This window comes from Pseudorca crassidens, chromosome 13 (genome assembly GCF_039906515.1).
Source record: "Pseudorca crassidens isolate mPseCra1 chromosome 13, mPseCra1.hap1, whole genome shotgun sequence".
Classification (NCBI taxonomy): Eukaryota; Metazoa; Chordata; class Mammalia; order Artiodactyla; family Delphinidae; genus Pseudorca; species Pseudorca crassidens.
In genome coordinates, this window is record NC_090308.1 from 828,143 (window position 1) to 838,797 (window position 10,655).

The 10,655-nt window shown below is 44.2% G+C and overlaps 1 long non-coding RNA gene across 1 annotated transcript in view; it reads left to right on the forward strand.

Annotated features, from left to right (window-relative positions):
• LOC137204322 (uncharacterized) overlaps positions 1-9,046 on the forward strand; it is a 57,476-nt gene extending 48,430 nt beyond the window's left edge. The window contains exon 2 of the long non-coding RNA XR_010933524.1: positions 781-9,046. This is a non-coding gene — a long non-coding RNA (uncharacterized lncRNA). The remainder of the gene's footprint in view (positions 1-780) is intronic.
• The last annotated feature ends 1,609 nt before the right edge of the window (positions 9,047-10,655 follow it).

Sequence of the window (10,655 nt, forward strand, 5' to 3'; positions counted from 1 at the left end):
GGAGGCCAGACTGGAGAGGTGACCTCCTGAGGGCCGTGGGAAGACATCTCATACATGACAACCAGTGGTTTCAAAAGCATCTGGTGCATTGTGGAAGGAGGTGAGCCAGACCATCGTCTTGACCCCATTAGGATTTTGCTAGGCAGGCATTCCCCATCTTACGGGCAGGTAGGCTGAGGCAGCCTCCTGTGAAGGCCTTGTTCCAGGTGGGCTGCCTGGAGGAGGCAGGATGGTGAGGCAGCCTGCTGGCAAGCGCTTGGCAGGGGAAGTGGCACTGCTCTCCAGGGAGCCTGGCCTGGGATGGAAAAGTAGGAAGAGACGTTCCCCATCGTTAGATGGCTGCTGTGCAGCCTGACGGTTGGCTTTTCTTTGTGATTCAAGAGGCTGACTGAAGCACCCACCTCAAAGAGGGCCTCTGCTCCCCTGCAGGAGGTCTCCAGCAAACACACCGTGGCCACACTAGCGAGAGCCAGGCCGCTTCCTCTCAGAGGCTCCTCTGTTTGGAGGATCCTGGTTGATTTTGATAACTGACCGTTTGGGCCACTTGTTTTTTCCTCTTCTCATGCTTTACATTCCTATTCCTATGTTTTATCAATAAATTCACCAATAAAGAGTGAGGCCTTGAAACCCTGGGCTCCCACCCTCAACCCCAAGAAAAGCAGAACCCAGGCCCATGCATTCTTTCTCTCTCTCTCTCTCACTCTCTCTACCTGTGACCTCGCTGTGTGGCCCCAGGTGTCCTGGGGTCCTGTAAATAATAAACCTTTATTTTTTTCAAAGTTTCCTGAAGATTTTTGCTGAAGGATGTCTTGCGATCATAATAAGAACCACAAGGGCCAGTGCAACCACAACATTGATTATTGATAGGCTGAGATCAACACAATAAATTGGTGTAGTGATTGCACTTGGAATTAACCAAGGGTGATGCTCTTTACCTGCAACTTGCTTAACAACCATCTGACTCAGGTGAGTAACACCATCTGGGGAAGGACCACTGCTTGGCGGGGGTTGCAAGCTGCTGTGTGCTTCTGCTTATTATCGCCTCTGTCGTGTGTTCCCGGTGGTGTTGATCCAAAGATCACGGCTGCCATAACCATCGGACACTCTCTCAAGAGCAGTGTGATCAAGGCCATCTGTCTAATGACTAACTATAACGGCCTTAGTTGACTATTAATGCGGGGAGGGTTCTCCATGCCTTGAGGCCAAGAGGTGGATTGGATGGCAAGGCTATTGTCATGGTCCAAGGAGAGGCTCTGGGCTAAAGGACGTGAGGACAGGATTCCGCAGGTGAGCAGGACGAGAGACCTCTGCCTTCAACCTCTGACTCAGTGAGTTGCGCCCGGACTACGTGTCCTAACCCAGAAGAGTGAAGTAACCTTGCACCCAGAAGCCAGTGGCACCACCGCTGACCCAGTGGGATATTATGGATCCAGTCCCTGATGTGATGTTGCTAAAAAATAATGGACAAATATAACGTCCGGAACACCTGGTGCCAGCACTTCCTATGAACCCTGAGGAGGTGCATCAGCTCCTTGACAAATGCAAAACACCATGGAAGGCTCCTGGGTGTTGCTCTGTGCAGGCCTGGCGGCCTTTCCCAAAGACTCTCTGCATTGCCCAATGGAGGCAGACCCCAATCCCGGAGAGGTGTCTTGGGACACCCTGGAGAGGAAAGAGGCCGCCTATGAAGGGGGCTCACAGTGACATCATCCCGAATGTTCCAGTGGCAACACAGAAGATTCAGGTAACAGGACAAAATCAAATAGGAACTGAGATCAGAAACTACACCTTAGTTAAAATGCAGACTTTTATTGAAGATTTTATGCAGCAGAAAGGAGAGAGGGGAATGAATTGGCTCTTGTGGGATTTTTTGTTTGTTTGGAATGAGCTCTTATTATTCACAGCTGCCAGAGTGCACCAACTCGCTGGTATCTCTAAACATCTTAAACCCTATAACATTCTTAAAGTTCCTGTAATTAGGAGGAGTAGCCTGTAAAAGTAAATCTCTGGACTCAAGGTCAAATAGGCCCTCCTCAGGGTTGGAAATAAAGAGGGGGTCATTAGGGTCACTACTGTCACGGAAATGATAAACCCATTGGGCTTCTAAGGGTTAAGAATTCTAAGTAATATATGTTATTAAAACGTCTAGAAATAAGGAAACGTCTACACGCAAGGAAAATAGATGTGTTTTTGGGTACGAAACGTATGAAGATTTTTTTTTTTTTTAAGTAAAAAGAAAATAAATTTGTCCTAAAGTAACACTGGTTATTTCAGAATGGGAAATAGGAAAATAAAGGACAAAATGGGGTATACAGTTGGGAAGAGAGAGAGAAAAAGAATTTTATCTTGTGTAGTGAAGTTGGGTAAACTTGGATCATTATTATAAGGTGGGTGTGGTTTTTTTTTTAACCTAAGTTTTAATAGCAATAGTATGCTTATGTAATTTTCTTTCATCAGCTGAAAGGACAAAGTTTTCTTGGAGTATTGGTATGCTTCTGATAGATTACAGAATGCTTTTCTTTACCATAAGCAATCTGGCTAGAAAGCAAAGGTTTTGTGTTTTATCAGAAGAAATCATGCTAAAACTTCTTTATGGATATTCTTGTATGGATATGTGTTATTGATATGTGTTCCAGAAATTATATGAAATTCCTAGAAATCTTATATGTATGTTATCATTTGTAATTCTCATTATCATCTTAAAATGTTGTATGTCACAGAAATAACCAAATTTCCTTGCCAACTGCATTATAATGAATTCTCATTAGATATTTAATCATGATCATTTCTAGGTCTTTTGTCATTTACAGTTATTGTTTTACTCTGACGCTTTTTACAGATGCGTTTCATATTCAGAGATTTTCACGGAGAGGTCTCTGACAAGTATTCTGGAAGATAGGTTTCTGGTAATGCTCAGATCACACCGCTGACCTGGGTAGGAGTTTACGTGACACTATATTCATGAAACTGCCAACCACAGGTCAAGGTCAACGAGAATTAATTACCTGGGAGCGAATGAACGGATGAGGGTCATTACAATTCTGTGACTTTTTTTGAAACACTGTTGGTTCTTTAACCTTTTGTTTTTTCCAGATTTAGGGAATCCTATTCTCTTAAGCTATCTATGATTTACAACGATTTGGTAAAGTATATCTTTGTGAACAAAGGTGAAACATTTATCTTTTTCTCCCTACATGATCCCTCCAGAATTAGAAAACTCTCAGTGAGTCTTCTTATTTTCATGGCAATGTAGTTATTTGCATAAGTTCAATAAGATTCTATTCTCCTTGTAATAGGACACCATTGGAAACATTATTTAATTCCCAAGACTTTGACTGGAAGGTATTATTTGAGAATGTGCATAGACTCAGATATGACCAGACAGTTTGGAAAACCAACCTATAGCCTGCTTACAGGGTTCCTGGCTGCCTTATCAGGTGAGTAAAGGAGGTCACTTCCTGGCAGGTGCAGGAACCTCAGGATATCTTGGGGACCTTGAGAAGAGAGGAATTAACTCAAATCTATAGGTGCTGCAGGCAAAGCCTAACGGCAAGTCCTCGGCTTGGCTTCCTAGCCTCCGGAGGCTTTTAAAAGCTCAATCTGAGATTCTTTATGAAAAGTTCCTGCAAAGCAGACTTAAAAAGAGCCAATATGGTCAGTTGGAATTCTTGCTGCACTTATGTAAATAATCAGGCCAGTTTATTGAAACTAGACTTAATTTGTAAATAAATTAGTCTTATATGTTGTCTTTGATAGCAAGGGGATGACTGTAGACAGAAAACAATGTTTCAGTAGAAACAATAATATACAGCTGGGGATATTAGACTCTAGTTCTGTTAATTGTGTTTGAGGTTTTGTTTCTGACCTGTAAAGCAGACCAGATCCTAAATTCTCCCTGTTTCCTCTAACCTCAGGCCTCAGCTCTCCAAACTAATGTTTCCAGTTTTTCTCCCACCCTCTGACTTGGAATCATTGAGAACTAAACCCGCCTTTTTCCTGAAGCCATGCAAGCTGAAGTTGGACACTTTGATATAAGCTTAGAGAAATCACAGCAGTTCATGTTGCCGCAGCAGCTTCATGCTTGTTGCTGTGTGGTCACTCAGAAAGACCACCAGAGACATTCAAGCTGCAAGTAGGGAAAAGATGTCAGGTTGCCACTGCCTGCCCTCACTCCATCTGGAGATGCTTCGAACCCCACATCTAGAAACCTTACCTGGCTGCTTTCAGAACTCAGAAACTGGGATTATAGTCTGCTCCAATCACTAACCATTGGTTTTCCTTTGTTTCCATAGAAACACCTTTTATTAAAAACCTGACGCAAGTATGTGCGCCATGTAGGCCTAACTTGGGGAAGCCACCTGCATCGCCACTTCCTGAAATGAGACACAGCCTCTACTTGAACTGACCTACTCTCTGGACTAAGAGAGGGTTCAATGAGATAAAGACAACCCAGCAACTCAGGACAGGTTCAAACCTTCTTACACCAGGTGGCCAAGACAATGAAGTAGTCCACAGTGGCACCCAAATCTTTGACCAGGTTCCTCGGGCCCCCAAGGTCACTGACTTAGTTTTATTGCAGGACACTTCACATTTGGGACCGTGGATACAGACGAGATTTCAGACTGCTGTCTGTGTGTTTATTATAGGATTTGGGACTAGAATCCTATTTAGATATGTGCTTTCTGAGTTACAATGCACCCTACCCCTGACTTAGCACATCAGCTACGGAGGCAGTTACATTCTCACCACCCTCACCTTTGACTCTGATGGCTTGGCATCACAGGCTGGGTGGTAGGGTGAGCCCTAACAGGTGGGGTTTTTCCTTTTTGTAACGCAAATGCATAACTTAAGCTTTGATTGCCCAGGCCCCCACTTCAGATAGGGCATCAGCTTCAAGGAAGGCTACCTGGGAAAAGCACATTGTTATTAGCCACGCCAGGTACAGAGCCAGGCCACCTTCCCCACTGAGGTGGCTTTGTTTGGAAGATCTTATTTAATTGCAGCGACTGACCATTGGGGCACTTGTTTTATTTTCTCTTTCTGCACTTTAAATTCCTGCTTTCATGTTTTAAATTCACCAGTAAAGAGTGAGCCTAGGAAAACCCCAGGCCCCCACGCCAAGCCCCAGTAAAAGTAGGACCCCAGGCCTGTGCTCACAGTATCCTTCTCTCCCTCCCTCCCTCCCTCCCTCCCTCCCTCCCTCTCTCTCTCTCTCCACCTCTCTGTCTCTCTATCCCCCTGACCTCGCAGTGTGGCACCAGGTGTGCTGTGTAATTTCCAGGTCCTGTAAGTAATAAACCTTTAGTTTTTCAAGTTTCCCAATAGTTAGTGCTGAGGGGTGTCTTGCCATCATAATGAGAACCACAAGGGCCGGTTCAGCCACAGTGTTGGTTATTGACAGGCTGGGGCCAGCACACAACAGCTATTAAGATTCCTTTTTGGTATTTGAATGATCAAATGACTAATGTTATGTGGCATATGTCGTGGGTTTGCACAACGTTTGGCACAAAGCAAGAATGTGATTGTGGTCCACCCAAGCCTCGCTGCAGAGGGGTGGTCTAAACAAATTCTGGAATAAACAGTTTCTGCTCTTTTTGACATTCTGTTTAAGGGCATTCTTTTCAGATGTGGGAGTGCATTCTGTTTCGTTAGCAGAACTGACTTTGTATTTCAGACTTTGGGAGGAAGGTGCCTGGGTGTTTTCATAGTAAAGGTTACTATTATTAGTTTTGCAAATGGTTGACTGATAAACAGAGAAAAGGATGAAATTTGTGGGATATGCTAACACCTACAGATGCATCCGTCTGGAAGGAAGGGTTGAAGTGGGGTACGGACAACTCAACATTTGAAAAGATAGCTTTTTCACATGTCTAGCAGGAATCTTCGTGCTGATACTATTAGACTGAACCATATTAAATTACCAATATTTGACTGTCTTTACCCTACAAAATGGCAGCTCCATACGGCTCAACCAAATATGTTTTTCAAAAGAGGGAGCAGTAATATACAGATCCAGACCCATATACAAAGCCTGCCTTTCTGCCACCCTTTCTTTCCTCTCTGACTTCTTTCTTTCCACTTTCTGATAAAAACTTTATTTAGTGCCAGCTTTGTTTCAGGCTTTAATTTTAGGAATAATTTATTTGATTGGTTTCTTCTGTATGTTCCCAACTTAACTTTAATTTTACTTCTATTGACAACTTCATGGTACTCTGACACACTGCCGGCACAAGAGCTGGCTCATGAAGGTACAGGGTATCGGGAGAGCCAATGAAGATTCTGGTTTTGGTCTGGGACACGTCTCCAGTGATGGCGCTCCTGCTTTGCCATTTAGGTTTTGAGTCACTTGCGGTGTGAGACCTCAAGTTACGAAACTATGTATGTCACATTCACTGACCACACTCCGTTAAATCTGCCCTTTCCTCTGCAGTCCTTTATTTGAGTTTTTCAACAGAGGACTAAAAAAAATGAATGGAAGCAATTTAATTCCTATGTTTCCCTGGCAAAGATAAGAACATAAAGATTCCAGGAGAAGAACTGAATGGTAACAAAGCTAATGTCAATATTGAAGAGAAATGTACAGTTTGGCTCGGAACAAGTGCTTGTCTGTAAGTTTGGAATTAATGGCAAGAAAAGTGAGGTTGCGTGGAAAAGATGGGCACTTACGTGAATGCTTCAAGGAAGAGTGGGGACAGACGAGGAGGAGCAGTGGGGCAGTTGGTGATGGAGCAGAGACGTGTATCCAGGCGCAGGTGTTGGGCACTCAGATGTGACCCTGAGGCAGCTCGCCCGAGGAGGGGAGACCGTCCTACCCCTCCTCTGCCTCCTCTTTTTTTTGCCAGCGTGTGAAGTTGCGTCAGTAGCAGATTTATATTCTCCATACAAATACTTTCAACCCCCGAGTCTTAGAAAACGGGGCATCCTAACTCTCCACGTGCAGGGTCCAGGGCACGTGGACACAACCTCCTGGCATTTCTGTCCTGGCAGCATGGCTCCACTCGCCAGCGTCTGGAGGCAGGTGTTTCATTGCACCGCTGTCGCTAGATTACCACTCTCATCATCAGAGTGACCAGCTCTTCTCTACTTCTGCTAACGTTTTAAGGAAGTACGTTGGTCAGGGGCGCCCACGCTGACCAGCCACATGGCCTGGGTGCCTTCAGGCTGTGGGCCACTGTGGGCAAGCCTGGGATGTGAACTCGGGCTGCGACCCTGGGGCCGTTAATGGCTGTCACGTGTCATTGGAATCGCAGTAGCAGCTGTTTATAGAGAGATGCTCCCAGTTGAATCACTATGTACTAAATTTGTAGTTACCCATCTGGATAACAGAACAAGCTATTGGCAGGAAGAAGAGGAAAATTACACAAATTTAACAGGGCAAAGTACGCATGCCGCATATACTTTTCGCTCTGAAATGCAAGATTCAGTAAAGACGATTTCCACGTTTGGAGCTTGGCCTCCGGTGGGTTTAGCATCACCCTCCTCTGATGTGGTTCTTGTTGGTAGCACTCTGCTCCCCAGTCTCGGACTTTTCAGTGTTTCTCTCTGGGTGGCTCCGTCAAGTCCCCATCATGCTGTAGCATCTTCCTGGAAATGTCTCCTTTTTGACCGAGACTCAAGCTGCTGCTGCCCTTTGTCTGCTCTCCTGCTGCAGCCTTTCCTTTATATAATGATCTTCCGACGTCCAACAGTCTCCTATTATCCAGAAAGGACCCTGCTTTTGTAATTTACAAATATTTACTAGCCACCAAGAAAACGCCAAACTTTCCACTAAAGAACTGAAACTTTGCCTTTGGACCCGGAGAGCCACACACATGATGGTAGGACAGAAGTACCCGGGCACGTCAAATCACATTCCATCCTCAATGAATAAGCCCTGGGTGACTGAAATACATCACAGATGGATGAGAAAATATGAAAACAAAAATACCTTCCTAAGTGAAACCATACTGATTTACCTTCTGTGAAATAAGTAAAGTAGGATGTTTCTTTCAAGGATATGGAATGAATCCATGCAGTTTGCTATAGTTGTTTTAAAGTAAACTATATTTTAAAAGTTTTGCGGGGGGGATAACTAAGTTGACCATTTTTCTTTCTGAATGGATAACAAATATTTTGCTCTTCAAAAGAGGAAAATTAATTAGGAAAATCAATAAGCAAGCCATAGGACGGGAGAGAATATTTACAGTACATATATCAGACCAAAAGCTTGTGTCTCGATAATATAAAGAGCTACTATAGTTTATCATAAAAGACAAACAACCAAAAATGGGCAGAATAGTTGAATAGGCACCTCACAAAAGAAGATACGTGAATGGCAATATGAAAGGGAAAATTGCTCAATATCATTAATCATTAGGGAAATGCAAATTAAAACCACAATGAGATACTTCAATACACATCAGAATGTCAATAACTTAAAAAGATTGACAATACAGCGTTGTCAAGGATTTGATCATAACTCTCAAATATGGCCAACAGAGTGTAAAATGGAATAGTCTGGGAAAATGTTTGGCACTTTTTCAAAAAGTTAAACATGCATCTTCCCTGTGTCCCAGAAATTCCACTCTCAGATATTCATCTAAGAGAGAGAACATACAGGTCCACAAAACACCTCATGTGAGCATGGTCATCGAAGCTTTGTTCGTAGTATCAAGAACAAGAACAAGCCCTGAGGTCCGTCACCAGGAAAGCGGAGGCGCTGTGGTGTGTGTATACAGGGGATACTTCTCACCGATACAGGCGTACGCTTCTGATAGCGTAGTAACGTTAATGGATCTCACCTATTATGCTGAGTGAAAGAAGCCAGACGGAAAAGAGTACACAGTCTATGACAGACATTACATGAAGTTCCAGAAGAATTCAAAAAAAACTATGACAAGAGAAATCAGACGGCATCAGGGGCCTGTCTGGGTAGGGACAGAGGCACCTTCTGGGGTCGTGGACACCTTCTGTCACCCGTGTGGGTTCCTTGAGTGAATGCATTTGGAAAAGAGAATGTGCTTCTATATGTAATGACGTCTCAATAAAATGTTTCCTAAAAGAAAAACAGACACAGATGTGTGTGCATATTTCCAGTAATGGTTGGGGAATGTGACCAAACAACAATTTTAGTGGTAAAACTGGATCTAACTTCTGCAATATTTCATCCATTTGCTTATTTAACAGCTCGCATCCTGCACCCGCTGTGCTCCAGACCCTGTTCCGGGACTTGGGAGACCACGGTGCAGTGGGGACGTACAGTTCTGGAGCTGGCAGCCAGCCTGAGGACGGGCTTCCTGAAGGGGGCTGGGCTCCCCGCCTCCATCTCAGTGGGAGACTTTGATGGCATCCGGGCTGCTCACCTCAGACAGCTGGGCTCATTCCTCCAGAGCAACGACCATGACTCTGTCCTAGGGGTCTTCATGATGATGTTTTTAACTACCCTGCAGCCTACCATTCAAAAACCAGAGCTCTAATTCCATCAGGTGTAAGTGCAAAAAATAGATTTTGATGAGTGAGCATTCCGGAAAAGAGGTAAGAGAAGTAAATGTAATAAGTAAAAATTATGCAAAGGGGAAATTCAAAACGTTGAGTAATTTTCTACCCCAAATATTCCGACACCATTTTAAGCTTCTTAACTCTGGGGCTAGTGCTGCCTTCCTCTCTCTGTTGCTCAAATATCACTGCAGTTGGCTGTGTGCACACGGGCCTTCCTGCTACATCTCCTGTCCTTTAGTTTAGTTTGTTTACAGAATTGTTCTGGACGGACACGTGGGTGCACCTCTTTCTTCTCCACCCCAGGAACGCCTTTCTAGGTTGGAAGGCCCACACTTCTGTTCATGTTTTCTGAGCCCTTGCTCTCTTGTCTTTACATGAAAACTTGCTTGCGTCCCTGTCCTGTCCTTTCTAACGTCTTCAGTCCTTGATGCTAAAGGGCCGACCGAACAACATTCAGGCAAGAGTCAGTGGGGCTGGGTCCCAGGAGCACAGCGCTCACACAGGCCCTTCAGAACCACAGGCCTGCACGGCGTTGCTGGCGCAGGGGTCAGCATGGCCCGAAGGCCTTTTGTTTCCACGTTGCCTAAATGTTCATCTTCTCCCCACGTGTGATGGTGTGTCTGCTGTGCTGCACCAGAGAAAATCACCACTTCATGCATGTTTTTCTTTTGCCTCAACAGATTCAAATGTTATGAGGTTTGTCAGGAATTCCCTTGAGTTTGTACCAAATCTTTGTATCTCTTTTCCTTCATATTAGACAAACATGTTTGACATAAACTATTTCAAGGACTGCAAATAGAGGAGAGCTCTGAATGGATGGCTTTTACTTTATGGAGAGTTAATAAATCTCAGAAAATAATAATCTGGGCAGGAGGCAATGAAGCTGAATAGTTAATCTGCATAGAATCAAGTATGTGATATGGAGCCCACGTTCCACGTGGCAGAGTCCCAGTTCCAGACAATCACCGCCCAGACTGCCAAGAAACCAGGACTTGGGGAAACTATGTCAGCCTTTGAAACGATATGAGCTGTAGGCGGATTATTGACTAATCATAGAACAGGTGGCTCATTTAAAAATTCTTCTTATTTCAAGCGAGTGATAATTTTTGTATTGGTTGTGAATCTTAAGGGCATAGAAAGGTGGAAGAAATATTGGAAAGGGAGTTAGTGCTGGCACA